The sequence below is a fragment of the Salvelinus sp. IW2-2015 genome, linkage group LG9, assembly GCF_002910315.2.
Source record: "Salvelinus sp. IW2-2015 linkage group LG9, ASM291031v2, whole genome shotgun sequence".
NCBI classification, from domain to species: domain Eukaryota; kingdom Metazoa; phylum Chordata; class Actinopteri; order Salmoniformes; family Salmonidae; genus Salvelinus; species Salvelinus sp. IW2-2015.
In genome coordinates, this window is record NC_036849.1 from 15,553,737 (window position 1) to 15,558,920 (window position 5,184).

Below are 5,184 nucleotides of genomic sequence, written 5' to 3' on the forward strand. Positions count from 1 at the left end.
TGATCAGCTGCTTATCCCCTCCCACTTCTTCGTTGCCTTTTCGGGAGCGCGCGCTAATGCCACCTGTCCCTGCTATCCGGGATCCTTGGGACGTCCCGATCAAATTGAAGTTGACATGTAAAAATGGGTAGGGGTAAGGGTTTAGAGTGAACCTGTACCTGTGCTTGTGGAGACAATGAATATGAGATATTTGAAGCCCATGATCCTTCAATTCAAAGTCCCATTAGTCTAGCTCTGCAAACATTATGTAAAAATATGTTCAGTACTAGCCTATACATATAGAATCGCATACACAGATTTCAGATGTTATCGCAGCGAAATTCTTATGTTTCTATCTCCAATAGTGCAGTGATTTCTAGTAATACAATAACAATAAACACATGATTCAAACGTAAAAAATAAAATAACAAGACATTAAGACAGAGCGAGCAATATCAGAATGAGCAATGTCAGAGTCCGGGGTAGAAATATATATAAATGGTGTGTATATTAATAGAACAGGTGTGTAGCCTACAGCAGTATGTATATTGGATATCTACCTGGACTATTGCATTGACGCTTTATTACACTGACTCTGTTACACCGACTCTGCACTTTCACTGGACTCTACCCACACACTCACACATACAGTGCATTCAGAAAGTATTCAGATACAGCCTTATTCTAAAATGGATTAAATAGTTTCCCCTCATCAATCTACACACAATATCCCACAATGACGACGTGAAAACAGTTTTTTTTAAATGTCTGCACATTTATAAAAAATAAAAAAACAGAAATAATGTATTTATTTAAGTATTCATACCCTTTGCTATGAGACTCGAAATTGAGCTCAGCTGCATCCTGTTTCCATTGATCATCCTTGAGATGTTTCTACAACATGATTGAAGTCCACCTGTGGTAAATTCAATTGGATTGGACATGATTTGGAAAGGCAATCGGGGGAGAAGTGCCTTGGTCAGGGAGGTGACCAAGAACCCTATGGTCACTCTGACAGAGCTCCAGAGTTCCTCTGTGGAGATGGGAGAACCTTCCAAAAGGACCACCATCTCTGCAGCACTCCATCAACCAGGCCTTTATGGTAGAGTGGCCAGACGGAAGCCACTCAGTAAAAGGCACATGACAGCCCGCTTGGACAGCCCGTTTGCCAAAAGGCACCTAAAGGACTCTCAAACCATGAGAAACAAAATTCTGTGGTCTGATGAAACCAAGATTGAACTCTTTGGCCATCATGCAGGATGTTTTTCAACGGCAGGGACTGGGAGACTAGTCAGGATCAAGGGAAAGATGAACAGAGAAAAGTACATAGAGATCCTTGATGAAAACCTGCTCCAGTGCACTCAGGACCTCAGACTGGGGCGAAGGTTCACCTTCCAACAGAACAACGACCCTAAGCAGACAGCCAAGACAACGCAGGAACGGCTTTGGGACAAGTCTCTGAATGTCCTTGAGTGGCCCAGCCAGATCCCAGACTTGAACCCAATTGAACATCTCTGGAGAGACCTGAAAATAGCTGTGCAGCTATGCTCCCCATCCAACCTGACAGAGCTTGAGAGGATCTGCAGAGAAGAATGTAATTGCTGCCAAAGGTGCTTCAACAAAGTACTGAGTAAAGGGTCTGAATACTTATGTAAATGTGATATTTCAGTTTAACTTTTTAATACATTTGCAAAATTGTCTAAACCTATTTTTGCTTTGTCATTATGGGGTATTGTGTGTAGATTGATGAGGGGGGGGGGGGGAATAATTGAATACAATTTAGAATAAGGCTGTAACTTAAGAAAATGTGGAAAAAGTCAAGGGGTACTTTCCGAATGCACTGTACTTACACTGACACTCCAACACACACACACACACACACACACACACCACTTTCACACTCCACATACTATCCTGATTGCCTAGTCACTTTTACACCTACCTACATGTACATATTACCTTAACTACAATACATCGTACCCATGCACATTGACTCGGTATCGGTACTCCTTGTATATAGCCTCAATATTAGTTATTGTGTTATTTGCAAATGTTCTTACTTTTTAACTCTGCATCATTGGGAAAGGGCTTTTACGAAATGTAGACAGTGAAGTCTACAGTTGTATTCAAAGCACGTGACAAATAACATCAGAGAAACTTTAAGCTTTTGACCCTCTCCACTGTGGCCCTGTCAATGTGGATGGGGGAGTGCTCTCTCTGCTGTCTCCTGTAGTCCACGATCAGCTCCTTCGTTTTGTTGACGGTGAGGGAGAGGTTTTTTTCCTGGCACCACTTCGCCAGGACTCTCACCTCCTTGTAGGCAAGTGCCAAACTCATTCCACGAGGGCAGAGTGTCTGCGGGTTTTCACTCCTCCCTTGTAATTGATTGATGAATTCACCTGGTTGTCTAGGTCTTAATTGAAAGGAAAAAACTAAAACCTGTCAACGCTAGGCCCCCCCTGGAATGAGTTTTGACACCCCTGCAGTAGGCTGTCAGTGCTCACCTGCTGGGGGGGGAAAGGGTGGGGGGCCTGCCTGCAAAGCTGCAGATGTGTTTCCTGGAATACGTTGGCTCAACTGGGTGACACAAGACCAGAATGACAGGCAAGTCTGCTAGCAAGAGACATTCAGCAAAATTGACGCTCAAACATTGTCAGTGGCTCCAAACATAAACATAGTCCTGTTTCAACCAAGTCATTTTCTGTGTGGGGTAGATGCCAAATCGAGGCCTGTGACATAATGCTTTTAGACAGTTTGAATAGTCCCCTCCAGGTCATCAATCAGCCAGGACAGAGGAGGTAAACTGAGATCCAATCAGCCACTGCAGAGTCACTGCCAGTAGCAACCAGAACTGGTGTATAATGGCAGTTTGGACAGTATGTCTATCCACCCATAACAGGCCTCAGGAAAAGCTGCCAGACAGAGGCATAGGGAGGTAAACAAATAGAGGCAAAGATGCAAGTGGTTTAGCTCAATGCCCACACCAGTACTCACATTGCACAGGGGTTCAATCTTTGGCAAGGACTGAATAAAGCAGATGAGTAGGCTGCACTGGTGACTCCAGAGGTCAATGTATTTGTGTTTAATGTATTTAACCTTGAGCTAAATTGATGCTCCAGTAAATAATAGAATAAAGAAGATAGAGGTGGGATTATGTGAGTTTAGTGCTTGCAGGGTTTTACTGAAATATTATGGGATAGAACGTTTCATTCATCCAAATCTTTCTGCAACTTTACATTTAGAGCCGTGCAAGGCATTCTTTTCCAACTAAGGCCTATGTGTCTTTGTAGCACAGGCTAGTGGAACAACAATGTACAAAATGTTCATTGTACCATCTTTTCCATTACTTCTCACTGGGCACAGACGTGATTTCAACCTAGTTTTGATTTACATTTGGTTAGTTGTCAACTAACAAATTAAACCTGAAATCAACAAAAATCTCAGCCTATGCCTCCCTCCAGTCCCTCGACTTCTTGGCACTGACGGAAACATGGATCACCACAGATAACACTGCTACTCCTACTGCTCTCTCTTCGTCCGCSCACGTGTTCTCGCACACCCCGAGASCTTCTGGTCAGCGGGGTGGTGGCACCGGGATCCTCATCTCTCCCAAGTGGTCATTCTCTCTTTCTCCCCTTACCCATCTGTCTATCGCCTCCTTTGAATTCCATGCTGTCACAGTTACCAGCCCTTTCAAGCTTAACATCCTTATCATTTATCGCCCTCCAGTTACCTCGGAGAGTTCATCAATGAGCTTGATGCCTTGATAAGCTCCTTTCCTGAGGACGGCTCACCTCTCACAGTTCTGGGCGACTTTAACTCCCACGTCTACCTTTGACTCATTCCTCTCTGCCTCCTTCTTTCCACTCCTCTCCTCTTTTGACCTCACCTCTCACCTTCCCCCCCTACTCACAAGGCAGGCAATACGCTCGACCTCATCTTTACTAGATGCTGTTCTTCCACTAACCTCATTGCAACTCCCCTCCAAGTCTCCGACCACTACCTTGTATCCTTTTCCCTCTCGCTCTCAATCCAACACTTCCACACTGCCCTACTCGGGATGGTATCGCGCCGTCCCAACCTTCGCTCTCTCTCCCCCCTACTCTCTCCTCTTTCCATCCTATCATCTCTTCCCTCTGCTCAACTTCTCAACCTACTCCTGATTCTGCCTCCTCAACCCTCCTTCCCCCCTTTCTGCATCCTTTGACTCTCTATCTCTCTATCTCTCAGCCGGCTCGGTCCTCCCCTCCCGCTCCGTGGCTCGACGACTCATTGCGAGCTCACAGAACAGGGCCCCGGGCAGCCGAGCGGGAAATGGAGGAAAACTTCTCCTCTCTGGCATCCTTTCACTCCCTCCTCTCTACTTCTCCTCTTCTGTCTCTGCTGCTAAAGCCACTTTCTACCACTCTAAATTCAGCAATCTGCCTCTAACCCTAGGAAGCTCTTTGCCACCTTCTCCTCCTCCTGAATCTCCTCCCCCTCCCCCCCCCTCCTCCTCTCTGCAATGACTTCGTCAACCATTTGAAAAGAAGTCGACGACATCCGATCCTCGTTTGCTAAGTCAAACGACACCGCTGGTTCTGCTCACACTGCCCTACCCTGTGCTCTGACCTCTTCTCCCCTCTCTCTCCAGATGAATCTCGCATCTTGTGACGGCCGGCCGCCAACACCTGCCCGCTTGACCCTCCCCTCCTCTCTTCTCCAGACCATTTCCGGAGACCTTCTCCTTACTCACCTCGCTCATCAACTCATCCCTGACCGCTGCTACGTCCTTCCGTCTTCAAGAGAGCGAGAGTTGCACCCTTCTGAAAAAACCTACACTCGATCCCTCCGATGTCAACAACTACAGACCAGTATCCCTTCTTTCTTTTCTCTCCAAAACTCTTGAACGTGCCGTCCTTGGCCAGCTCTCCCGCTATCTCTCTCAGAATGACCTTCTTGATCCAAATCAGTCAGGTTTCAAGACTAGTCATTCAATGAGACTGCTCTTCTCTGTATCACGGAGGCGCTCCGCACTGCTAAGCTAACTCTCTCTCCTCTCTCTCATCCTTCTAGACCTATCGGCTGCTTCGATACTGTGAACCATCAGATCCTCCTCTCCACCCTCTCCGAGTTGGCATCTCCGGCGCGGCCCACGCTTGGATTGCGTCCTACCTGACAGGTCGCTCCTACCAGGTGGCGTGGCGGAGAATCTTCTCCTCACCA